Raw genomic sequence first — 27889 nt, 5'->3', positions numbered from 1 at the left:
CTTATCCCGTATTGGCAGCACTTACTAAGGAGCAGACGACTTTCAAGTTGGGTGAACTTTGAAACATAAGCACCTAAGAATCCAGGTGCTTAAAATTTTTTCAAACTTAGACACATCCTTACAGCCCTGGTCTGAAAAATGTCTTTTTAAAGTTTTATTAAAACTATGTCAGTTTAAAAAAAAAAAGGGTGCCTTTGACCACATCTCGAGTCATTATGTTTGCTTTTAAAGCTTGTAGTAAAATGACTAAAATCCTATTTCCCTTTTCAAACTTTTGGAAACAGCTTTGGTGTTAGATGGACCTGAGTTTGAATTCTGTTTTCATCAGAATTCAAGACCTGTAAGACCTCAGGCAACTGACCCAATCTCTTTGCCCCAGTTTCCTCATCAATAAAATGGTGATAATTATGGTATGTACCACATAGATTAGCTGTGAGGATTAAATAAATACATGTAAAGCACTTAGAGTGCCTACATATATATGTAGTAAAAATAATAATGTCAAAACAATAACCAAAAATTATTATACCTTGCATCTCATTTGGGGAAAATGCTTATTAACTGAAATTGAGCAAATATTTCCTCATTTTTGTGAGTCTTTAAGGGCCCACATTTCAATCTTAAATAAAGGCTTATTATTAAAATTGAACTCTTGCTTCCTCTAACCTGTGTGTAAAAGAAAGAACCCAAGAGAAGAGACCAGCCTGCAAACCATGAGAAGCAAGCAAGGACAGAATTTCATCGCCTCTAAGATAGTCTTAGTGTTTTTGTCATCCTCTGAGAATGCAGTGTGAAGTTTGTGCTGTGACCACACATCCCCACCCACTCAGTATCTGAGGACAGAGGATGGGAAATGAGGATACCCCAATGTCAGAAGTATGATTAGAGGACAAGATCCAATCACTCAACCAGACAGAAGAGTTTCTCTTCAGACCAGCTACATGTTAAACTTCTCTGACCTCTGTGAGGGAGTGGTTTTTCTCTCTGTTTCTCTTTGTTCCTCACCCATCAGCCTATGAATTTTTGCAATTTCTTGAATGAATTCTAGGCATGAATCTAGCCCACTTCTGGAATCCTTTACATAGGCCAGCAAAGTATGTCAAATTGGGGTGGGTGGGTGGTTTATCTTGAGGCAATGGCAAGATGTCATTGCCAAGGTCGTCTTTAGACTTCCAAAAGAATGATACCAGTCATGAAAACGTTAGCCATGCCTGCCTTCTGCTCTCAAAAAGCATCTGGCTTGCTGCCCACAGATACCGAGGCCATTGTGATGGAGGCACTATGGGAAGCCTGGGGGTTGGAAATGACCTCACTTTGGAGTTCTTGCTTTGTGGCATATTCCAAATTCTAGTTGCTTTTCTTCTGTTTTCGCAAACCTAAATAGTCAGAATGCCAATGACTGAGGTCCCCATTGACAATGTCAGAAACAGGGTTGTCCAATAGAATTGTAAGGTGAGCCACAGACATAATTTTAAAATTTTGCAATAGTTTTATTTGAAAAAAATAAAATAGAAATGGTGAAAATAATTCTTAAATGTTTTATTTAATCCATTATACCCAAGATAATATCATTGCAATGTATAATTGACATTTTACAAATTGAGATATTTCACATTCTTTTTTTCTAAACTAAGTCTTTGAATTTGGTGTGTATATAGAGTTCATAAAATTTACAGTTAGAACAAGTAGTTTCAAATACCCAAGTTGTTCTAAACATACTTAGAAATTGTCTAATAACTAAACCAAGAATCAATTTTAAAATTTAAGTTAATTAAACTTAAAATATCAGGTTTTCTGTCACTCCAGCCACATTTCAACTGCTCACTACAAGATGTGGCCTGGTGGCTACTGTATTGGACAGTGCAGGTTGGGACGACGAAGAAAAGTACACGTTGTTATATGGAGAGCCATCACACTCTGAGCTTTTCCCCTCCTCATTCTCAGCTGCTACTTACCAAAGGGAGATTCCAGAAAATTCTTTTTAAAAATTTCTACTTTGGTTTCAACTATAAGAACTCAGATCACTTTTATATTCCTGTAGTGGAATAATGAGAATCAAGCTGCCTGAAAATATGCAAGTGGAATAATTATCTTATATCTGAGAGGTAAATTGTGGTAAACCCTTTCTCAAGGGGAGCATGTAGGAAAGTTCTTTTTTTTTTTAACTTTATTTTCTTTATTTTTTCGGCTGCACTGGGTCTTAGTTACGGCACGCGGGATCTTTGCTGAGGCACGAGGGGTCTTTCATTGAGGCGCTGGGGCTTCTCTCTAGTTGTGGAGCGCAGGCTCCAGGACACATGGGCTCTGTAGTTTGCGGCACGTGGGCTCTCTCGTTGAGGCGCACAATCTCAGTAGTTGTGGCGCACGGACTTAGTTGCCTCACAGCATGTGGGATCTTAGTTCCCCGAACAGGGATTGAACCGGAGTCTCCTGCATTGAAAGGCGGATTCTTTACCATTGGACCACCAGGGAAGTCCTGGAAAGTTTTAAAGAACATGCAGGGCTTCCCTGGTGGCACAGTGGTTGAGAGTCCCCCTGCCGATGCAGGGAACACGGGTTCGTGCCCGGGTCCGGGAAGATCCCACATGCCGCGGAGCGGCTGGGCCCGTGAGCCATGGCTGCTGAGCTTGCGAGTCCGGAGCCTGTGCTCTGCAATGGGAGAGGCCACAACAGTGAGAGGCCCGCGTACTGCAAAAAGAAAAAAAAAAAAAGTTATCCATTTTAAAGCAACCATTTCAGTGGTATTTAATATATTCAATATGTTATGAAATTACCGCCTCTATCTAAACATTTTCATGACTCCGAAATAAAACCCCATACCCATTAAGCAGTTATACCCCATTCTCACCCAGCCCCTCACTCCAGCCCCTGGCAACCACAATCTGTTTTCTATCTCTATGGATCTACCCATTCTGGATACTTCATATAAATGGAATCATACAATATGTGACTTTTGTGTTTGGCTTTTTTCACATTATGCTGTGTATATATGCTAAGTGTACAATGTACTAATACATTGTAGAATGTATCAGTGCTTCGTTCCTTTCATGGCTGAGTAGTATTCCATTGTATATATCTATCACAGTTTGTTTATCCATCCATTGATGGACATTTGCGTTGTTTCCACCTTTTGGCTATTGTGAAGAGTGCTACTATGAACATTTGTGCACAAGTGTTTTGAGTACCTGTTTTCAGTTCTTTTGGGAATATAGCTAGGAGTGGAATTGCTGTATTGTATGGTAATTCTATTTAACTTTTTGAAGGGCTGCCAAACTGTTTTCCACAGCAGCTGTACCACTTTGTATTCCCACCAACAGTGCATGAGGATTCCAATTCCTCCACATTCTTGCCAATACTAGTTATTTTCTGCTGTTCCCCCAGTTTTGTTGACATATAATTGACATACAGCACTGTATAGGTTTAAGGTATACAGCATAATGATTTGACTTACATTTATTGTGAAATGATTACCACAAGTTTAGTTAACATCCACCATCTCCTATAGATACAAAATAAAAGAAAAACAATTTTTTTCCTTATGATAAGAACTCTTAGGATTTACTGTCTCAGCAACTTTCACATATCATAGAGCAGTGTTAACTGTTGTCTTTGTGTTGTTCATTATTTATCTTATAACTGCAAATTTGTACCTCTTGACTATGTTGTCCACCCTCCCCTCCACCCCCAACATCTCTGGTAACCACAAATCTGATCTCTTCCATTTTCTTGTTTTACTTTTTTTTTTTTTAATTAAAGCTATCCTAGTGGGTTGCATTTCCCTAATGACTAATGATATTGAACATATTTTCACGTGTTTGTTGATCACTTGAATATCTTCTTTGGAGAAAATTCTATTCAACTCTTTTGCCCATTTTTGAATGGGGTTGTTTGTCTTTTTGTTGTTGAGTTGTGAGTTCTTTATATATTCTGAATACTAGACCCTTATCAGATGTATGATTTGCAAATATTTTCTCCTATTCTGTATATTTTTTCACTTTCTTGATACTGTCCTTTGATGGACAAAAGTTTTAAATTTTGATAAAGTCCAATTTGTCTATTTTTGTTGCTGTTGTTCATGTTTTTGGTGTCATATCTAATGATTCATTGCCTAATCCTTGGAGCACATTTCAAAAGAAAAATAAAATTATAGTTGTATATCTGGAAAAAGACAAAGTTTTGTTTTACTTGAAACGTAAATTTATATTCACCTGTTAATCTGTTGAAAAACAAAGTGTTTCTCTGAACATGTTTACTGAGTGAAAGGTCACTTCTCTTTTGCAAAAGCCACAGCTATTTGATACACATTTTTTTTTGTGTGTGTGTGTGTTACGGGGGCCTCTCACTGTTGTGGCCTCTCCCATTGCAGAGCACAGGCTCCGGACGCGCAGGCTCAGTGGCCATGGCTCACGGGCCCAGCCGCTCCGCGGCATGTGGGATCCTCCCAGACCGGGGCACGAACCTGTGTCCCCTGCATCGGCAGGCGGACTCTCAACCACTGCGCCACCAGGGAAGCCCCTGATACACATTTTTGTCTTCTTTTAAGTTGATTAAGAACTTAGAGACACCTGCAAGGCAACCTGTCTCCTAATATTTCAAGGTTTTTATAATTTCCACCCTTTCTAATTTTTTACTGTTAGCTTGACCATGCGTAATTTGATGGCAGTATTTTTAGCCTTTCTTGAGACATTTCAAAAATACTCATATTTAATTGGTGTATGTAATGCACCAATTATATTACAATTAATTACAATTATAATGTAATTAATTATAATAAGTATAATTATTAGGTATAAGTATAACTGGCATAAACAAATTTGGGGACAAACACATCTGCCTTGGTAAATATATAACACAACTGGTAGGAGCTGAAATACACAGATGTAGAAGAGAATAGTCTACCAGCAGAGTATGTTTGTTGTGCCTTAGACATCAGTGTGCTTACAACACAGAGCGAGTGAACAGTGTCATCCAACAAGTGGGCTAAGTGAAGAATCATTAAGAGAACGTCTACTCTACTATTCCAGAGGTTTAAATTCAGAATTACTTTAAGAACTTTAAAAAACCTGTGGTAGGGCTTCCCTGGTGGCGCAGTGGTTGTGAGTCCGCCTGCCGACGCAGGGGACACGGGTTCGTGCCCGGGTCCGGGAAGATCCCACATGCCGCGGAGTGGCTGGGCCCGTGAGCCATGGCCGCTGAGCCTGCGCGTCTGGAGCCTGTGCTCCGCAACGGGAGAGGCCACAACAGTGAGAGGCCCGCGTACCACAAACAAAAACAAAAACAAAAACAAAAAAAACCTGTGGTAACATATACATTATATTTACCATTTTAACCATTTTAAAATGTACAGTTCAATGGCATTAGTGCAGTCACATTGTTGTGCAACCATCACCACCACCCATCCCTAGAACTTTTTTTCATCTTGCAAAGAGAATTACTTTTTAATAATTAATATGCAATGTCCAGGCACACAGCTCTGATATACTAGCTTCCAAGTAGATATCATGGGCACTTAGTAGCTGTGTAAACTTCGACAACTCAACCTACCCATGTCTCAGTTTTCTCATTTGTAAAATGGGGTTGATATCTACCTCACAGAACTGACAAAAGGACACGATAGTATGGCATTTGCTAAAGCACTTTAAAAACTGTTAAGCTTTTTATAGTTGCTACTTATGATCATTATTATTAACAGAAAAATTTGAAGAAACTTTATAGAAAGCTGAGACTATTCAGACCATGTTACAAATATTATTTCTAAATAGTTACATTACCATATAGTCTGATCATCATACATATGTTTTGCTTGCTTATTGATTGATTGTACCCTCTACTACAATGGAAGATTCATGAAGGCAGTGATTTTTTTACTGTTTTGCCCACTGCTCTATTTCAGAGCCTAGAACAGATTAAGGCATACATATTTCTTGAATAATTGAAAGAATGAATTATTTTATTCAGCAGTAAGTGTGTTATTGGTGCTCAAAAAGTATTCATTCATGGTAATGACAGTTTAAATATGTAAGTCTTTAGGTTTCCCCAGTGCAAAATTAATATGTGTAAATCACCAAATGGAACATTTCTAATATGAGGAGACTTCCCAGACTAGTTCAAGGTTAAAAAGAAGTCAGGTTTAAGAATATTAGAAATGAAAAAAGTTATTCAAGTTTTCAAAATGTGTCCTGATTTAAAAATTTTAGAGTACTATTATTATAATAAAAGATGGGCTTTCTTTTTTTTCTTAATTTTTATTGTGGTAAAATATACATAACTTAGCATTTATAATCTGAATTATTATTTTAGTTATTATAAAATATTGGCTATACTCCCCACGTTCTACAATATATCCTTAGCTTATTTTATACATAATAGTTTGCATGTATATGGGTATTAATTGTGTTAATATAACCAAGGAAATAGTTAAAGTACCATTCTGTCTTTTCTAAATAAAACAGGTAGTGGCAGACAACACTACTGCTCATTAATATCTGATTTCAAGTGTAGCCACACGACTTGCTTTGGCAAATGAAATGTGAGTGGAGGAAACCTTGTGTCATTTCTGGGCAGAAGTATTTAGTTGCTGGTACTTAACCCTCCATTACATTCTTCCCTTGCAATGGATATTGTGGGAGTACCCATTGACATGAAGGTACCATAGTATTAAAGTATTCTGGAATGTTGAGCTGACACTTGGAAGACAGCTTCCCCAGAGAGTCTCTTGGAACCACAGTTGACTTTGTATAAGCAACAAATTAGTTTTTGTTGATTTGGAAAGTGCATATTATACTGAGATTTGGGAACTAGGTGTTTTCGTAACACAGTCTATGGTGTTATCATAACAGTCTATAGTGACTAATGTATGTTGACAAGATTTTCCCCTACATTTTGAATGGGAAGTTAAAATAACTATTTACATTTCAAAAATTTTGTAATAAATTATTATTTCTATGGGAGACAAAGCCATATATACTCACATGGTTTTAAAAATGGAGAGTAGAATGTTACAGACAGGAAACCGAGGAGTTTAAGGTTCCTTTAAATCAACCTTGATTCTAATGTGAGGATAAACTTCAGCAAAGTTGCTTCTGAGACATTTGGGAATAATCCTTTTGAGTTACCATCATTATTGCCTAAAGTTTTTTCTTTTTCTAGATTCTTTCTTTCCACAGAGATATGTGTCTTCTCCAATAATCTCTCCAGGTTTAGACTTTTTTTTTGACTTGTTAATTTTTCTTGGTCAGTGATACACTGGGCTCTCCTGGGTGATGCTTCCCCGCCCCCCCCCCCCCCCCCCCGCCACCACCAAAAGGTAAGAATTTGAAATTGCTAGTCAGGTATTGATAGTGAAACTCTGAATCCTTGTCTTTCACATGTTTGGAATACTTACTGCCACTTTACTAAAGTATCTTGCTAAAGTTATGTGTGGCTTTCCTTTCTGAAGGAAAATTTTAAAACTAAGTGGGAGTGGAATGGGGTAGGGGAGGTGACTGATGCATCAAATGCAGATTTATTCGAGTACTGTTATCTGTGATAAAGGAAGCAGTTAAGAGTCACAATTGCAGAATAACATTGAAAGAACTCAAACAGGCATTTCTCAGTACTGCCATTGTTTTCTTTGGTATTTCATTAACACTGTAGGTGGGGAGGTGCTGGGAGCTCTGGCACAAAATAAGTGAAAGGGAAACAACTTTTATTTCTAGTGGGTTTCCAGCATTACCTAATAAGGGCAGCCACATACATGTTGATTCTGTTTAATTCAACAAATATTTTTTGAGTACCTTATAAATGCCTGCTATGTACAAGCAGTGAACAGAGAACCCTGCCTTTTGAGAGTTCACCAGGCTGTGTTGATCAACCTTGTGAGAAAAATGTTAAATCATTTGCCTTCCTCAATTTTTTTTCATATAGATCAAATATAAACTTTGGTCAAACATTCAAACTGATGGCGAAAGCCTAAAAGGAAGAATCATTTTCACTTTGCGGAGACGATTTTGTTTAGTTTTATTTTAAAATATTCATGAAAAATATATACAAAAATATAAATCCATCATGTCTACTGATTTGAGACATAAGCACGATGCTAGCTATTTGACTATTATTATCATTATTTTTTTTTTTGAAAAAACTTTTATTCAGGTATTGAGGGTCAGATCTTTAGGAGAAAAGCCTTAGGGCTTTTTTTTTTTTTAACAACGGAGAAGGCCCCTCTTCCCTCTGAAGGCTTACAGTGCCGCCATGGGCACTTACAGAGCACGGAGAAAGTCAGTTTCTCCAGGCTGTTTTCTAAAGAGCGTTTCTATTCGTGGTCCTGGTGATGACACCATCTTTTCTCCTCAACAGTGGCGGTTCCAGAATTTCTACATAGCTTCGGGTATTGCCAGGGTAGGCAAGCTGGTTGAGAATCGGCTCTAGCACTTGCCAAGTCTCGAGGAAACGTCCCGTGTCCATCTCACGGTACATGGGTAGGGGGAGAACTCAAGCCCTCAGGCCCTCGCGTTCCCCACTTCCTAGGAGTGGCTCGGGAAGGGCACCCGAATCAGGCTAAAGTGAGCCGGCGTTAGGGCGAGAGAGGCAAGAGTTGCACGAACCACTTGTAGGGCCTATTACCAGCTACCCCGAGGGAAAGGGTGAAAAATCACTCATAAAGGAGGAAAATCTTCACTTCGCCGAGGAACAACCGCCTTCCCTCCATCGCCCAGGTTTCCCACGGAGAGGTCACCACCGGTCTTCATCAGGCTGGGCAGAACCCATAAGGCATCACCACCTAGAACTAAAACTAAACAGCCAAACGACTCTCCAAAGCCTCCCATACATAACACGCTCTCTCCATTGCGTTCCAAACGCAAACATCAAGAGTCACGTAGAAAATTAGGCTGCCCTTTTCCATGGCGATAATCGAATTAGCCTCAAATTAAACATGAAATTGGCCCTTGCCGGCTGTGGGGACAAAGCCCCCTTTGTCCCTTGGCTCGGACAGCGCGGCGGCGGTGCCCATCCTGCCCAGGCCAGCCCCGGCCAGTCCCCACGGCAGGGGACAAGGTCGGCGCTGGGCCAGGGCAGAGGCTCCGCGGGGAAAGCGTGGACGCGCCCGAGGTTCGGGTCGCGCGCGGAGCAGGCGCCGGGTGGGCGGCTGCGGGTCTCACGGCGAGTGCGGAGGGCCGGCGGGAGAGGGAAACCGAGGAGGGAGGAGCGCGGCAGAGCGGAGGAGGGTCTGCGGGAGAGAGCGTGTGCGCGCGCGCGCGTGTGCGCGCACCCGGCGCCTGCCCGCGTCCGCGCTCTCCCTCTCCCCGCCCCTCGCCCCCTCCCTGCAGCTCCCTCCCCTCCTCCCCCCGCCCCGCGCTCCCGCCCAACCCCCGGAATCAGTGCAGCTGTTGCCGAGCAGGCTGCGGATTCCTCCAGTCCCTCCCTCGGCCGCCTCTCTGCCCGGAGCGAGCGCGCAGCCCCGCGCAGCAGCGCCCACCGGTCCCGTCCTGTGAGCCCCGGCCCCAGCCGCGGACAGCCCCGCGGAGTCGCCTCCCGGCCCACCCGCCCGGCCGCCGAGGAGCGGGAGGAGGACGGGACCCCGGCGCCCCCACCCCCCTATCCGCAGGAGGTAGGTAGGGGGCCTGAGGCAGGAAGATGCCAACTCACTGGGGCTGTCTCCCGGGCTGGCTCCTGGGCGGCGGGAGGAGGGGCGCTGGCCCAGGCCGGGAGGACGCGGCTGTCCCGCAGTTGCCCTGCGCCCAGGGAGCGGGGTGGGGGCGGGGAAGCTGTAGAGCCCGGGCGGGGGTGGCGCGGGAGCCGGGTCTCCAGTGGCTTCTGAGTACGCGGGCGGTGCGGGGCGGGGGGCGGCGGGCTCCGCAGTGAGGCGGTCGCAGAGCAGCCGTGCGCACCGCGGCCGCCCAGCCTCATCCCTGGACGCATTGGGGCCGATTTCTTCCCCGCCTCCGCCGCCTCCTCCCTCCAGCCGGGCGCAGCGGCCCCCGGCGCGGGGGTGGTTGCGAAGTGGGCAGACGGGAGGGTGTATTTTCGGGTGCCCTCTCTCTAGCCCCGGCTGGTGGCGAGCGGGGGCGGTGTTGACAGGGCCGGGCTCTGCGCGTAACGGTACGGGGGATGCGGCCAGGCGTGGTCCCGGCTGCGCCGCGCTGCAGCTGAAACGGAGGCGGCGGCCCGGCGCCCCCACCCCCGCCCATCCTCGCGCCCGCCCCCCGCCCTCCCTACCGTCCCCGCTCTCCCAGGGCTGGGCGGGAGCCTCCTCGGGTCGCGGAGCCGCCGCTGCGCCCGCCCTTCAGCTCCTGCCACCCTCTCTTCAACAGGTTTGTGCCAGCACGGGGACCCTCCGGGCTTGCCTTTGGGGAAGTGGGCTGGAAGCCCCTCTGGTCATCAACCCTCACACCACGCCCGCGGCCCTCTTTTGGGGGGGAGGCTTCCCTTTGTTTTTGTGATAGGAAAGATGCCAAGTGCCTGCCGTCAGATGCGGAGGGGGGAGTGTTGTGGGCATCGGTACACAAACCGTGTCCGTTATTTTTCCAGTCAAAAGCCGGGCCAGATAGTAAGTGGGGAGAGGGCGAGTATGGGGGTGCTTCGGCGGAGGAGAAAAATTGATTCGGTGGGGTTTATCTGGACGGGGATGTGATTTTTTTGGCAAGATGGATGGCTCACGGTGCCCTCGCCGTGATGCAGCACAATGCAGCAGTATCGCAGCCTCCCCTGGTTCTCGCTGGCGGGGCTTGGCAAGGCCACTCGGCGCCTGCGGCCCCCGCCGGGCCCCACCCAGGCCCAGGGCTGCCCTTGGCCAAGACCCGGAGCTGCTTCTACCTTGTCATGCAGCTTCAGCTGGATGTGGCGTCGGGAGGACCAGGTCACCTAGTTGTGAGGGGGGGGAGTCTTCTCTTCGGGTAACCCCCTCCTGCCTGGCCTGTTGGGCCGTGCTGGGATGAAGGGGTGTCCTGCAGTGTTAATGCGGGCAGAGGGAGTCGGCCTGCGGCTGCAGACCAGAATCTGATCTCCGACCGAGGGACCTGAGCCGTAGGGAGGGGCTGCCGGGATGACTGGGCCCAGTGGTGTGCGGAGGCAGTGGTGCAGTCTGTATTGGGAGTCGCAGCGTCTTTTCACCCGTAATCCGTAAACCACAGCCCAACTCTCCATCTGTTTCATCATATGTGAAAGTTGATGTTTATTTGGTGCTTTACAGCTACGACATTACGGTACCTCTGTCTTTGATCAATACTAAGAGTATGAATTTTTCCTGTAGGAAACCATTTTTTGAAATGAAACCATTGATATATTTTAGTTCATATGTCCCTGAGACATTTCAAAAAATATTAACATTCAGTAAATTGTTTTAAAAAGAACTTATATATGTTTTTGATGGCTGGTAAATGATTTCTTTAACCTGTATTTGCTTTGTTTTCATCGTTTGCGTTTTCTGTAATCGAATACAATTACATGTTTGGATTCTTTATTAAGGATTATTTGGTAAATGTGTCATGGCTGGTGGTAAATTGGTATTCAGATTGGCTTTGATAGCCAAGTTAAGTCTCCAGTCATGAATAATGGGATTGTGGTGGTAACTGACTGCATTTGTTTGTTTATATGTATGTGTACTTTTTATATACATATATTTTGCAGATGTGGCCGGGGAGGGGATTGTGAAGGGCAGACCACCAGGGCGTGTGGAGCTGGTGTCTGGTCAAAAGGAGATGTTCCAACATCCTCATCTGTTTAGTCTGGGGTAGTACCCGAGGAATTTCCCTTCTAAATGCCACTTCTACAATTCAATGTGGGATGGCAAATGGGATACATTTCAGATTTCACCCCAGGCTCTTCTAGAATGTATAGGTGAAAAAGGGGATTTCAGTATGTTAACTGGAAAGGAAGATCAGTGCTTCAAAGCAAGGTGTGTCTGCTTTTATTTTTTAAATGTCTAATGAACCCAAGTTAGTGGCATTTGATTTTATGTGTCTCTGCAGAATAGAATTGACTGCAGATTGTGTGGTTTATGTGCATTATTTTCATTAATAGAGGGCCATTAAAATGTAGAATTTTTTAGATTTGGGCTAAACCTTTGTGCTGGTTGTATAAAATCATGTTGCATTATGATGTTTGGGAGTATTCCTTCCATGGATTATCCAGACATTTTGGATTTACTGTGTTGTAAGAAAATACCCTGTGTTGATGTCACAGGAGGTTTAGCTGTTCTGACTTAGCAGGTGCAGAATTCTGTTAGGTTAAGCTCTTTGTAACTCTGTTTTCTCTGGATGGACCAAAACCTTCATCAGAGAGAATGAATGAGAAGTACTGGGGCAGTGAAGAAACTGCTGTCACTTGGACGTCTGCTGTGCAGGCTTTCGGTAAAGAGCATCTCTCGGATGAGAGTAGTAACAACTGTCTGTGATGTTGCAGGAGCAGCGACAAGACCTCACTCTAGTGACACATCCTTAGCAGAGACTTGGCATTGACAGAGTTTCCTTGGAAGAGTATGTGAGTGGTTATTTTGTCTTGCTGTATGAAAGTATGACTTTACATGTAGAAGTACTATTTTGAGATGGGAGGATTTTACTACTTCTAAACAACATAGGCCTGATGAGTGGAAATTATTCGGTGTGGTTTTTGTTGAGATAATAAGCTTTTCATTTTAACAGCATATTCTTAGAATTTTAAAGCCCAACATATATATTTTTTACATGCAGTGATGGGATGCTCCTTTAATTATGTGGGGCCCCCCACCAACATCTGCATGATAATCAGGCCTTAATTAATGTTTTGTGAATATCTTTATGGTAGTCCTGGTTTCTTCCTTTGAGACTTTTGGGAATATAAACCGTTCTTCCATAAGGAAAGGGCTAATACCCCTGCTGGAAAAGCTATTTCTCTAGGTCTGTGCAGGTGAGTAAAACCTCTCCTGGAGTTCTCTTGTAATTTTTCAGGCTTTGCTGTTTCTCAAAGCACCTTTTCTTTGCAAAAGACCTAGTTTAGTACTCTTGATTTTTTTCTGATAACAAGTGTCCTGTATCCAAGTTTTTATAGTGTAGGAATAACGTCATCAATCTCTACTTTGGGGGAAAATGAAACGGTCTCAATTAGATACTCTCATATTTCTATTATTAAACATCACCAGAGAAGGCACTTTCATGATGTCTCTTGCTACCATAGTGAGGTGAGGTTCGTGGACCAGCAACATCAGGACAGGATCGCTTATGAAGCGGGAGCTTGTTGTATATGTAAATTCTTAGAGGCTCAGTCCTTTCCAATCAAAGTTTGCATTTTCACATGACCCCTAAGTGGTCTGTATGGACATGAAATTGAGAAACTGCTCTACTCCTTCAGCTGAAAGACCCCTGTATCAAAAGGTTCTTACTAGTATCTTTTGCCTTTTGCGGAAGTATCAGCATATTTTTCCCCTTACATCACTAAGAAATTGATGCATGCATTGTAACTTATTTAATACAGAAATATTAAATAAATATTTAATTTAAAGTTCTATAATCTTTAGATGGAAGAGCTCTGTTTACTATGTTTATTTAGATTAATCATTTTTTTAGGTTCTTTTCGAAAACACCTCTAAAGTTGAAAAAACAGCCTCCCCACCACCCCCAGAAGAAGGCATTAGTTTTGAGATAGCAGAACTGGAGTCCAGGAAGCTAAACCCCTGACCATAGGGTCCCCTCTACTACCTCTGCTCTCTTCTGGCATCTTGTTCTCTGTCATCAGCTATTTTTCCTGGTGTATTCAATATCCTGACCTTCTGGTCCATTTTTTTTCCCTTAAAGTTGTTTTTTATTAAGTGATTTGTATATACAAAATAATGCTCATAAAAGATATGTTACAGAATCACAAACCAATGGACACTCAGGCAGCCACCACTTAGTTCAAGAAGAAGAACCTATTATACATTTGGAGTCTCCTATGTGCCCCTCTGTCATCCCATCTGAAGCAACCACGGTCCTGAATTTTGTGTTTATCATTCCCTTGCTCTTCTTTATGGGTTATCCTTTTAAAAATTCTTATTTATTTTATGTTTCAGAACTTTATATAAATGAAATTACACTTTACGTATTTTTCTGTGACTTGTCCTTTCAGATTAACATATTCCTGAGACTCATTCATTTTGTTGCTGTAGTTCATTCATTTTCACTGCTGTGTAGAATTCCACCATGGCTTATTTATTCTTTCTACTGTAGATGGAGATTTGGATTGATTTTAGTTTTTTTTTTTTTTTTTTTGCTATTATGAAAGAGCTGCTATGAATGGGTCTTCTACATGTCTCTTATTATGTATGTGGGGATACATGCACATGCACACAAACATATTATTTGTTTTTCTCTCTCTCAGGAATGAAATTTGCTGGCTCATAGGGTATATGCATCATCAACCTTACTAGATAATGCCAAACCTTATTAGATAATGCCAAAGATATTGTATTGATTATATTCCTACTAGAAGTGTACAGATGTTATAGTGTTTCCACAACCTTGCCAGACTTCAAAATGTTGTCCAGTCATATTTGTGAAATGTTATCTCATTGTGCTTTTTATTTGCAATTTCCCTGGTTATTGAGGTTAAGTATATATTTATAGTATTGACCTTTTGGGTTCCCTCTTTTGTTAAGTCCTTGTTTAGTCTTTTGTCTGTATGTCTTTTAGATATTTTTCTTATTGATTGATTTAATGTAGATTGCCTAATAATCCCTTGTGGATTATATGTGTTGCAAAAACTACCTCCCAGTTTGTGGGTTTTTTTTTTTTTTAAACTCTTTGTGGTTTATTTTTTTATTTATTTATTTTTTAAAATTTTTTAATTTTTTTTTGCGGTATGCGGGCCTCTCACTGTTGTGGCCTCTCCCGTTGCGGAGCACAGGCTCCGGACGCGCAGGCCCAGCGGCCACGGCTCACGGGCCCAGCCGCTCCGCGGCACATGGGATCCTCCCAGACCGGGGCACGAACCCGTATCCCCTGCATCGGCAGGCGGACTCTCAACCACTGCGCCACCAGGGAGGCCCTCTTTGTGGTTTATTTTGATCAACAGTCACTCGTAATTTCAGTAGAGTCATAATCAAGTTTTTGTCCTTTAAGGTCTGTAAGGATGATTATGTTGTTGCAGAAAATTTTTCCTTAGTTTGGAAAGAGCTTGGGTTTTAGAGTCAAACAGATCTGGGCTCAAATCCTAATGCTATTGTATACCAGCGATGTGATCACATCTAGGTCCTTGGGTTAGTTCATTACTCTTGGAATCACGATTTCCTCATCAGTAAAGTTGAAATAATAATACTTCCTCATACAGTTGTGAGATAGCAGTGTACAGTGCTAGGCACATAGTAGGCGTTCAGCTGATAACAGTTCCATTCCTTTCTCTTTGGACTACCCAAGCTATACAAGCCACTGACCCCTCTTGGAGTGCTTTCTTAAAACTACCTTAACATTTTTATGTCAAAAGAGCTGTTATTCTTTTATTTTTTAAAATTCTGTGTTACCAATGGAATTTTTATATTGATTAACAGAGGCTGCGCAAGACCACTTAGTGGAAACCCTTTGTCAGTTCAGTTTCCTGTTCTTGAAAGTAGTGTAATTATAGTTCTTTTACCAAGAAACATTTATATGAATATTATTCCTTTGCTGCTACTCTAAGATTACTTTGCAATATGGTTTTTTTTTTTTTTTTTTTTTTTTTTTAATTTATTTATTTATTTATTTATTTATGGCTGTGTTGGCTCTTCGTTTCTGTGCGAGGGCTTTCTCTAGTTGCGGCAAGTGGGGGCCACTCCTCATCGCGGTGCACGGGCCTCTCACTATCGCGGCCTCTCGTTGCGGAGCACAGGCTCCAGACGCACAGGCTCAGTATTTGTGGCTCACGGGGCTAGTTGCTCCGCGGCATGTGGGGTCTTCCCAGACCAGGGCTCGAACCCCTGTCCCCTGCATTGGCAGGCAGATTCTCAACCACTGCGCCACCAGGGAAGCCCTGCAATATGGTTTTTAATGCAGTAAATAACTATTGGGTACCTTCTGTAGCCAAGGCTTGTCATTGGGTTAGGATGATGGTGGTGTTGGCTGGCTTAAAGCTGAATAAGAATTATTTCCGGAATCCAAGGACTTTATACTCCTAATGTATAGAATATACTCTCTATAGGTACACGGAAGATAAAGATCTTTTACTGACCAGGTGTGTGACTTCAGCAAGCCATTAATCTTTCTGGTCTCAGATCTAAATTTATCAAATGAAAAACTTAGATGAAATCCTAGTGGGGGTTAAAACGTGGCACATGGGCACCACTCCCTGTGTCCCTGGGAGGCATAGAAAACCAATCAGGGCACTCTTTCTGCAGAGCTGAGATGGGGCCCCAGGAACACCCTCGATACAGTGTTCGAGTCAGGAACTGCCAACTGATCGGATCTGGCACTTAGGTTTCAAGATCCTGTACACCTAAAATTCTGTGATGGTATTTGAGTAACACAACACTTCGGCAGTTGTTCAAAACACAGTGGAACAGGAAGAAACTAGAAGCAAGGAGACAGGAAAGAGGTGATGGTGAAGGTCCAGAGATTAAGGGAGCAAGTGATGGTGGAGGCTGAGAGAATGAGGAGGAGGGGATGGATGGGAGAAAGGTTGTGAAGACCCAATCCTTTGCTGACAATTTGCAGGGTGACTGGATGGGAGTGGTCCTGAGTGGATGAGGAGCTAAAATAAAGGGTTCAGGTTCAAATAATGACAAAGAGCATGGTTGTCACCATGATGACGGAAGTAGACAGGTTAAGGGGAAGAGTGGATATCTGGTTGGGAAGAGAATCAGTTTTGTGTTTAAACATGTTGAATTTGAGGTTCTGGCAGAACCCTTCGTGGAGATAATGCTCAAGAAGTTGAAGGAGACAGGTCAGGGCTAGGGTGGCTGAGGAGAGGCTGTTGGATGCAGGAGTCCCGAGCCTTAGGCTCTGGAATTACTCCACCTTGTCACTCCATGCACTGGCTAATTGACCTTGGGCAAGCTGCCTTGACCTCTCTGTGAGCCTCAGTATCTTCATCTGCAAAATGGTGGTATGACAGTTTCTGTCACAAAGGATTATGAAAGCTAAGTGGGATAATCCAGTGCCATCACAATACTTTTTTTTTTTTTTTTTTTCCACATGCCACGGAGCGGCTGGGCCCGTGAGCCATGGCCGCTGAGCCTGCGCGTCCGGAGCCTGTGCTCCGCAAGGGGAGAGGCCACAGCGGTGAGAGGCCCGCGAACCGAAAAAAAAAAAAAAAAAGTGTTCAGAGAGCCACAGAGCTGAGAGAGCCCAATTCTGCCTCGTGAAGGAAAAGAGCAGAGACTTCCCAGACATAGAGGGACACGTGACTGATCAAGACTGATCTTGACTCCTCTCAGCAGGCTCAGCATTGCACTTTGAAAGTAATGACCATTCAATACCCAACTTCTAAATGCTGGCATTCCTCAAGTCTTCCCCTCTCTCTTCTCCCTAGGTGATCTCGTGCAAACCCATGGCTTTTTATGCTGGACTCCCAAATTATCTCTCCATTAGGAACATCTCCTTGGGCTCCAAGCTTCTGTATCTAACTGCCTACCTGAAACTTCCATTTAGGTGTCTAACAAACACCTTACACTTAATAGAACCAAAATAAAATTCTTTAACTATATGACCACTGCAAACCACCCCCAAACAATAACATCCTCATCTAATTTCCCCCACCCTATTCTTCCCCATTTCAGCAATGGCACAGCATCCACTCCACTGCTCAAGAAACCTAAGATTTACCTGTGAGAGTTTACTCTTCCTTGTCTGCTACATTCAATCTTTCAATAATTCTTCTCAAATCTTTAAAAACCCTTCAACTTCAATCTCCAGTACCACCACCCTAATTCAAACCATCATCAATAATTCAACTATATAATCAATAATAATCCAAATTATTATCCATTTTCCAAAAAGAACCAGGGCCTACTGTGTTTCTCCCTTGCTTATAAGCCTTCACTGTGTTCTAATAATGCGAATATTTTTCCATTGTAGAGAAAATCGAAACTCCCACCATGGCCTTCAAAGCCCTACAGAACCTCCTCTCACCCCTTTATCTTATATGGCTGAACTTCTAGCTCACGAACATCAGCCCCCCCCTTCCACCTCAGGGACTTAGCCCAAGTTACGGCCTCTGCGGAAAGTAGTTTTCCCTGGGCTTTCAGATATCAGGGTTGCCTCTCGCCACGCTCTAGGTCTCGGCTTCAGGATCACGTCAGACTCCCCTATCTTGTATCTCGGCACCCAGGTCATTTCCTTCCCAGCGCTTACAACCTGCAACTCTACATTCAGGTTGCAAACTGGGCATCTAGCACTGACCGGGCGCAGAGCGGATGTCAAACGTACGACAAAAAGGGTGAAAGCATGGTAGGGAGAGGAGTTGTAAGCTGCCCTTGTCGCCAGGCTCCCGTCAACCCCCAAACTCCCAGAACAGAAAAGGGCACAGAAGGCCACCCAGCGGGTGACACGTGTGAACACCTCTACCCGAGAGACCCTCCGACTTCAGCGCCGAGCAGGCGGCCCACAATACGTTTTAATTATCATAAAACGTGGAATTTTTGCTTAGTTTGTCTCACCTTTATGCTTCCTTTCAAATAATTTGATTTATTCAGAAAAGATACATTCCAGTAAATAATACCATCATGCAGATAAATAATGCTAAGTCTATATTAAACTTGTCCCTATGTCTAATTATTAGGAAAAGCAAACATGATTAATACTTATTTTTAATAAATAAGAAAACGCTAAAACCCTAGTGCTTAGGGAAAGGACAGGAACATAGTTTGTAAAAGAAGATAGTATAGAAGCCAATAACTGTATTCAGTTGTTCAAACCCACCAGTAATATGAAATAAGAACTAAAACATTTAGATTAATTTTCCACCTAAATTGGTAGGTAATGCTCTCTGGGATACTGTGAGATTGGGCCTCTGCATCACCTGTTGGGAGAATATTTGGATTAATACAAACTGAGTGGAAAACAGGGGGTCCTATATATATAACAGAAAGCTTAAATGTTTATGCCTTTTGGGCTGAAATTCCCCTTGTAGTTCTGTAATCTAAAGAAAGAATTAAAAATAAGGACAGACTTTTAAGCAGGGATTTTCTTAGCAATATTAATAGTGGAAAAGCAAATGTGGCATAGTTAAATAAATTATGGCACAGGCATAGTATGGAATTCAATGTACTGCTTAAAATAACGGTTTGTTAGAGTATTACTGAAAAGGGAAAATGCTAACAATATAATATTCAGTGGAAATATCTGTATGCAAAGCTGTACAATATGGTATAACTCCGGTTTTGTTATATTAAAGACTGGAAGGAAATACATTAAAATATTAATGGTTTGCTTTGGATGGTGGGTTGATGGGTGATTTCCTTTCTTATATGAAAGGAAATTCCTATGACTTAATGTTTCTCATTTGGAGTTTTGAGATTTTTACAAATAGAGAAGAGTACAGTAAATAATATAATAGACTACCATGAGGATCATTTTTTAAGTAATAAAAAAAGCAATCAACCATTTAGTTTTTAAAAAAGAAATGAAAAAAGTAAGCCTGGCCAATTGTAGATTATTGTTAGGGATGGTTTAAGATTCTGAAGGGTTGTCATATCTGTCCTCTGCAGTTATCTAGAGCAGTGGGAAACCATCAGCATCTGTAAGTCACCTTCTGAAGGGTGTGGGTCTGAGAGGGGTAGAGCATTCAGATGTAATGGAATGATAGCTTGACACCACTAATCTGGGTCAGCTTAAAGAGTGGGGAAGAACAGGTTTCTTTATTGTTTCCAAACTGCACACTTGTGTGATGAGAGCAGTGGAATTCTTTGACATATTTGTACTCACTTGTAGAAGCCCAAACACTGCTGCTGGAACTAATTTTGTAACCCTTAGACCATCAGGTTTCATTGGTGTTGGTCAGAAATGTAGATAAAATTACAAGTGAAATACTGTATGCTAACACATATATATGGAATCTAAAAAAAAAAGAAAAAGTTTCTGAAGAACCTAGGGGCAGGACAGGAATAAAGACAGAGACGTAGAGAATGGACTTGAGGACACGGAGAGCGGGAAGGGTAAGCTGGGACGAAGTGAGAGAGTGGCATGGACTTATATATACTACCAAATGTAAAATAGATAGCTAGTGGGAAGCAGCCGAATAGCACAGGGATATCAGCTCCGTGCTTTGTGACCACCTAGAGGGGTGGGATAGGGAGGGTGGGAGGGAGGAAGACGCAAGAGGGAAGAGATATGGGGATATATGTATATGTATAGCTGATTCACTTTGTTATACAGCAGAAACTAACACACCATTGTAAAGCAATTATACTCCAATGAAGATGTTAAAAAAAAAATTCTGAGTGAAAATTTTAAAATAAAAATGACTCCAGATTTAGATTACTTCCAATTAATGGTTTCTCAGCATTTGGGAATATTCAGGCTAAGAGTGGGAGGAATGAATTTTAATGATATCCTTCCTTTTTTCTTATGAAAAATTCTTATATGTTATATGTGACATTTATGTATGTATATAATGATATCTATTTTATCTGTCTATAACATAAATGAGAGAGATGTGTGTGATTGAGAAAGCTCCACCATGAAGGGAGACAAAGGGCTATTTTAAGACTTTTTAAGTGGGGAATTTTATAGAGATAGTATTTTGAAGGAAGATGAATCCCAGGAATGAGTCACTTTGTCCTTAGCCGGTGAGAGAAATGTTTGAGAGGAAATAGTACTTTCTGATTTATGGTCCTCGTCCTCAGCTGTATTGGTACTTTGTAAAATGTAGCTTATAAAAATGAACTAATTTACTTTCAGGAATTTTGTATTTTTTCTGCCATGAACTTTAAATGGTTGATTGAGGAGGGGTTCAGGTGAAGTGTGCTTTGAGATATGAAAGTAAGATGTTATAACTTCAAGATTGCTTTAAAATTGGCCCTTGTATATAGGCATCATAATTCCATTCTTAGTGAACTCTAAAGAACCATTTGACATCTCCTTGCTGGTTCTGATCTTTAACATATAAACTTGAAGCCGTTACTTAGGCAGTAAAATCTGTATCAGAATATAACTATGAATTGTTTACTCAACAGATGAAATAGGATGAAATTTAGAATGACATATAAATAGAATTTATTCTTTTGAAATATATATGTTCAGTGTTTAATTTGTATAATTAAATATGTCTCTGCTTATTAAGTTCATTAGCCTAACAGTGGTTATCTCTGGGTGATGGGATTGTGGAGGAGTTCTAATTTCATCTCTCCATATATTCCAAATTTTTTGAAAATACTTACCAATAAACTTTTGATCTTTATTAAAAATATCCTAACACTCACCATAACAGACGTCATTTTAGCTGGATAAAAACTAATGAGTGGGGCCTCCCTGGTGGCGCAGTGGTTGAGAGTCCGCCTGCCGATGCAGGGGATACGGGTTCGTGCCCCGGTCCGGGAGGATCCCATATGCCGCGGAGCAGCTGGGCCCGTGAGCCATGGCCGCTGAGCCTGCGCGTCCGGAGCCTGTGCTCCGCAACGGGAGAGGCCACAACAGTGAGAGGCCCGCGTACCGCAAAAAAAAAAACAAAAAACTAATGAGTGAAATGATTAATCAGCTCAACATACCCTCTGCTGTTCAGTTTTTTTCTACCAGGGCTTTCAGAAAGGCAGCATTAATAGTACTGAAGGTGTAAAGAACGCCGAAGTTTTGAAAAGATTTTTCCATTCCTCATTTAAATGTGAAGTTTGTTAGAGCCTTGCCATTTCCGTGGAGTGTGGGAAAAGATGTAGAAACTGGGCCACAAGGGAGCCTGACAGAAGCATCATCCGGGCGGAGACCAGCCTCGAATGGCTACTGCCTTTGGTTCTGGATGAAATTTCTTGTTGTTTCCCTACCCTCTTGGATGGCTGTTCCAGGGATAATTTTTGTCCTGGTGTGTTTGCTTCAAGGCCAAATCTAAATGTTCAAGGGCTACACATTTTTCTGGAATGTTCTTCACCAGCTGCACAGAGTCTTTGGGGTGGGATAATGCATATTTTTATCACGGTCTAGGGCTTCCTACCCCCTTTTATCTTATTTAAAGGGGAAGAAAAACCTAGATTCTTCCCTAAGACAATACTTATTATTTTTCTCTGTGATGTTTAAACATTTTCCATTGTATTTTTTAACCTGTAGCATAGGAATGCTTTTGTAGGGAGAACAATCATCTTAAAAGTTAAAATGTTCATTTTCTTCACCTTTTAGAATCCCTGAATTTTTGACAGTGTCTGCTACTATATACAGTATGTTAGGTTTTTTCTGAATAGTTTATGTAGAATATATACTTTCAAAAAGGTATAAATTAGCATAAAATCATAATAACGTAACAATTTCAAAATAATATTTATAACCAAAATAATAAATATTGTAGAGTATATGGAAAATAAAAATGAACACAAAAAAGAAAATTAAAGTCACTGACCCCATTCAGTGACCCCAGAGACATGCAGTTATCATTTTGGTGTTTGTCTTTTAAACCTTTTTTCCCTCTGTACGTATTTGTTCGTCTCATGAATAAGGGTCAGTCCTCAAATCTCAAGCTAAAGATGTAAAGTTTTCACAGTCTGAATAATCCCTCGATGTTTATCTCCCTTCCAGTTGGTACAAGTAGCATGACAGAACATAGTATCTCATTACTACTGGCCATATTTAAAACTGTGGCTTATGGATACTGTCGGTTTCCCTGAGTTGTTTCAGTGGTGGGGTGTTAAGGAAAACGGCAAAGATTGAGAGAACCCCAAATTTGCTTATTAATACTTCTCTTCTTTAAAAAAATTGTTTTATAGTGGAGAAGTACCAGAAATTAAGCTATCATTAGATAACGTGTGCTTTCTGTTTATTTTGAGAGGAATTCCCATCAGAGTTGCATTAATTCCCTTGAGAGACATCTCCGTATGCTTTGGACAACATCTGATTTTACTTTTGCCTTCAGATTTCAGAGTCTTTGGAACCAGCTACCCTATAAAGTGTTGCAAATGGAATGGATGTGGTTATTATAATCTTGGTTTTAAATGTAATAAATTTTACTGGGCTGGGTTTGGTTGTAATTGTTGAAAGCATACAGTATAGCTCAGCTTTCCTAGGGTATTTGTATCAGCTGAACTCTTTAAAATTCTATCTTCGGATCCGGGATCTATTTCAAGGAGAAAAAGCAATATACGTATTTGATTATGCAAACCAGTTTCTTAAGCCGTGGGACCTCAGATGGTTGGATGTGATGCAGGTGACTTGCTGGCTCTTCTTTGTTGCCTTAGTTCTAGTATAGTTGGCCTATTCCTGAAGAAGGTGCTAAAATGGTTTCTTCATGTGTTGAGGGAAAGAGGGAGTGGCAAGAGGGGAGAAATACCCTTTCCTTGGAAGAGAAAGAAAGCCCTTGCCATCAATTTCTGTGAGGTACTTTGTGGTTGTTACTGGTCTCACTTGGGTTGGTTGGCCACAAGGAAAAATGGCAAATGACCTTCTTCCCAGGTTTAAACACTAAGGCCAGTGGTGGCTCCTTGCACAGTTTAGAGGGGAAATCTGAGCTGGGCCTGGTGATGGATGGAGCTGGGCTGGGTGATGGATGGAGCAGGGTCGGGTGATGGAGCTCAGGTATACTATGTGGACTTCCTCTCTCCAGATGAGGGATTGTTCAGAAACTCCCAACCTGGTGGGAGTCATTCTCTTTGAGGGTGGCCAAAACCCATCAAGGGAAATGTTTGATGGTTAATGTGCCTGGGCTGACTGAAGCCTGGAGTAGGGAGGGATCTCAGCTTGACCTACAGGCAGCTGCAAACGTTGAGTCTTGGCACCTGGAGAGGCAGTGCCCAGAGTCTGGTCCCAGTGTCCCAGGTTAGGAAGAGCAGGAGACTTGAACGTAGCCTTATCTGGACCTTTGACTGGATGAGCACACCTGTCTCTATTTTAGGAGGCAAGTGGTTAGAGGTATCAGTCGGGTAACTTCTCTGAAAGGGGCCTGGTCCTTCTCACAGCGAGGTTGACAACTCTATGCTGCCAGCTGTCTTTAAATACCCGACTTATCTCCTGGGGCGGAGTCGAAGAAGCACCCTGATCCTGGAGCAGAGACATTTATGTGCCATTTGAGCAGAAGAGAAATCAGTGCACACTTCGTGTTTTATTCTTTAAGGTAGGTTTTTTTGTTTTTTGGGGTTTTTTTTTTTTGGTCTGTTTGTTTTTAAATCAACACCTACTGCCAGAAGAATTCCTGAATTTCCCTGATAATCAGGATGACTTCTCATTTCGAAAGGTTTGTTTTGCTTTTTAAGTATGTGTTCCTGACATTAAGAACATCAGCTTTCATCCTAGTTCTAAAAATCTTTGATTCAGAAAGGGTGAAAGTTTAATTAGCAGGCTAATTTATTGTCTTGTTCCTGAGGAAGACTGTTCTTGTCTGTCAGTTGAATTTTATATATATTGATATATATAAATATATATATATATATTTCCAGTTCTGAAGAATGATTTTGTTCGTGTATGTTTGCATGAATATTTTATTCTTAATTATATTTTCCTTTGGACTATACCCTTGTTAAAGGAAACTTGTTCACATGAAATAAATATATCTTTAGTGGGTCATGCTTGAGAACTGCTTCTCAGTCTTCTCAACTTTTGAAGTCAGTAGTTTTTTAATGTAAAGAGTGTATCGATAGCTGGCCCATTACTGGAATGTTGTGCAGCTGTGCAGACCATGAGGCGCAAATGTGCTAATTAAATATATTTTTTTAGCAAGAATGGAATTTAACAGCATGTGGTTAACCATTCCAGTTTGTTTTTGAAGAGGACTTTTTTTTTGGGCCAAATATTAACAATTAGAGAGTACATTGACTTAGAGGACGTAATGCTATGTTAAATCGTTCTTTTCACGGAGGTAATGGGACTCATTAAATCCTGAGATTATCCTTTGAAATACACCCTGATTAATAGTCTGCCTCAAAGTGTAGGCAGTGGCTGCATGACTAGGGTCTAGCATCTGTAGTCGGGATTTGATCTTGTTTTTTTCCCTCTGTATCAGTTCTCCTTCCTTAGTTGCTGAGTATTCAGCCTTTCTCTGGGCACTGACACACAGCATTTCCTTCCAGTTTGAACAGTATTCTGATACTTGTTTTGGGGACCCATGTGAATTGGATCATTTGGATTAAGCTGCATCCACACAGATGGTGCTCTGATTTTTTTTTTTTTTTAAGTCAGACATTGTTCAAAGTGAACGGATGGGAATAAATGGCAGGTTGGTTGTGTAATGTGGCAACATCTTACTTAGTGTGTCTTTAGAGATAAGTGGGGTGAGATTCCAGCAAGGCTGTGCATAAAAAATTAGAATGTGTTGGAGAACTGCCAAGAGATTGGGAGCAAGCTGTGTGACAAGCACCGATGCAGCTTTGTCCTGTCTTAAAATAGCTACAGTTTAACAAAATATCTTGAAACTTGTCATTTCACTTGAGCAAAGAATTGGAATAGAGGTGGTGGCTTTCCTCTTTAGCAAGGTTTATTTTTATTTATTTATCTTTTTGTTCTAGTAATCTTAAATCTTGTGACTATATGGAGGAAAACACTTCTGTGTAACATCAAACCTTGCATGGTTTTACCTGGACTAATGAGTAACACGTTCTCCCAGACTTCACGTGGAGGTTCCCCTGCCCCACCTACCCCACTCACTGCAAAATATGCAGTCTTTGTGGTTTGAATGAAAATTAGGGCCCTGAAGGTTTAAAAAAAAAGTCCTATATTTTATATATGACTGTCATTTGTATATGAATTATTGATGGTTGGATGCCAAAACACTGTAGAAGCAGAATAAAAGGCATTTGGTTACTGTCATGCAAAATCTTATTTTTTTCTTCGCTTACTCACTTTTTTTTTTTTTTTTTTTTTTTTGTGGTACGCGGGCCTCTCACTGCTGTGGCCCCCCCCCACCGCTGCGGAGCACAGGCTCCGGACATGCAGGCCCAGCGGCCATGGCTCACGGGCCCAGCCGCTCCGCGGCATGCGGGATGCGGGGTCCTCCCGGACCCGGGGCACGAACCTGCGTCCCCTGCATTGACAGACAGACTCCCAACCACCGCGCCACCAAGGAAGCCCCTTGCTTACTCACTTTTTGACTTCTTGTCATTGGCCATTTGTCTGCAGTACTTGATTCCTGTGTGTAATTGGTTTACTTCCTGACTGTGGTCTTTCAAAATTGTTTTTAATTGCAAGGCTTCTGGTAGAAACAAGGCGGGGGGCGGGGCCGTGCAGTCTTTAGGAGGAGTCCCGTGCGGGGCGCTGGGAGCCTGATGGAGACATGAACAGCCCCGGTGGGGTTGGTGGGTTGGGTGGCTGGGTGGAGGCAGGGTCTGCCTGTGGGGGTAATCCAAAGAGTTTGGGTTCTGAGAAGATGAAATCTTTAAAAATGCAGTATGTGGATTACTGAGTGGAACTAAAATAAGAACAGAGGATTTAGATGTTAACTATAACAGGAAAACAGCGAGTGAACTTTTAAAGCGCTTATATACAAACCAAGTTCCTAGTAAGAATTTTCTGAAAGTTGGTATTAACAGATACCTTAATTACCCTCTAATTTAAAGTCTATTAGAAGTTTGGACTTGGACTAATTGCAATAATTTTATAGCTTTTTAGAGTGCCCTGCAAATGGCTTTGTTTCTTTTGTTTTGCTGTCTGCAGATCTATAATATTTTGAATTTTGCTTTGCCACTTTTCGTATCTTACATATATTTCAGAGGGCTTCTCCTTGTATGGAAACATTATTTCTGGCTCTATGTAAGTGCCTCATACAGAGATTTATAGTTTATAATTATTAGGTCTTTGGTCAGTAAAGTTAAGGTTACTTTTCTAGGTGTGTTTTCAGAATCTGTAAAAAACATTTTGTTTTTTTTACAACATGAAAAATATTTTGTAGAAAGTGTGGAGATACTTAGCTTCTCAGAAGTATTGATCTTTTTCATTCTTAAATGGCACATGACTTCTCTATGTGGTATGGTTGATGTATTGGAAAATTTCTTTATGATTTCTAAACTTTTTAAATTACGCTTTTGCCTTTCCCTTCTTTTACACATTCCCTGTTTTTTAAAACATACTCTTGGATAGCCATGTTGGTAAGTTGAATTCAGAAGGTGTGAACTGTGAGCCAGAGCCACCAACCAAGTTCCCTTTTTACTTAACACACCATTATCTGATCTGCTTGTGAAACTTGATTTTGGGTTATTTTCATCTTAGACCATTCTTTTAATCTTGCAAGAGAGTTCAGTCATTCAGTGTAAGCAGTGAAAAGCAGGCAAAAAGTAAAATATTTGAATATCCCTTTTCTGGATTATTGTCTAAATTAGAAGATCATTCATTTTAATTTTATACATGCATACAGCATAGTATCTCTCTTTGTATGCCTTGTATTGCCACAAGCTTATAAGACTAGAAACAAATAAGGTTAGCATTTAAAATATTCCAGACATAAAAATTTACGGAATTTGCTTATATATGTTGGGGGACACACAGAACAGACCCAGGGTTTTAATTGGCTCTTTGTGCCGTGTGAAGGCAGATGGAAACGTTACAGAAATCTGCTGCAGATGGCAGTGGGGTGGACAGGTGAGGACCACATGGAAGTTCATACCAGGGGTAGGTGGAGCAGTGAGTTGGTTTATGAAATGCTAGCTGTCTTAGATGTTTCGACAGCTGTTGTCAGCTAGCTGAAAATAAATTGAACTTGTTAAAATGGTAAGAGTTTGGCTGTCTGAATAGGTTTAGATAAAATATTGCCTCAGATGCCTATAAAGATGTCTATTGTTAACATTATTATTATAATAGAAAAAAATTGGTAATAACCCAAATGTCCATCATTGGTAGGTTAGAGGAAGGAATATTATGGAGGCAGTACAATA

General features: G+C 41.7%; 1 protein-coding gene across 5 annotated transcripts in view; it reads left to right on the top strand.

Moving 5' to 3' along the window:
* Positions 1 to 9496: 9496 nt before the first annotated feature.
* The window catches only part of SPTBN1 (spectrin beta, non-erythrocytic 1), a 197909-nt gene continuing 179516 nt past the window's right edge, over positions 9497 to 27889 (top strand). For 2 of the 5 annotated variants that reach the window (XM_081254831.1, XM_081254827.1), the window contains exon 1: positions 9497 to 9589. The gene's annotated coding sequence lies outside the window, so the exon portion shown is untranslated. Of the gene's footprint in view, positions 9590 to 10208; positions 10293 to 12360; positions 12460 to 27889 lie in introns of those variants that run through there. The other 3 variants (XM_081254829.1, XM_081254828.1, XM_081254830.1) reach the window with 3 other exon arrangements.

The sequence above is a fragment of the Mesoplodon bidens genome, assembly GCF_964165515.1.
Source record: "Mesoplodon bidens genome assembly, chromosome: 14".
In the NCBI taxonomy this organism is placed as follows: Eukaryota; Metazoa; Chordata; class Mammalia; order Artiodactyla; family Ziphiidae; genus Mesoplodon; species Mesoplodon bidens.
Note: the sequence above shows the minus strand (reverse complement) of the source record. Positions and strands in the feature narration are given on the sequence as shown.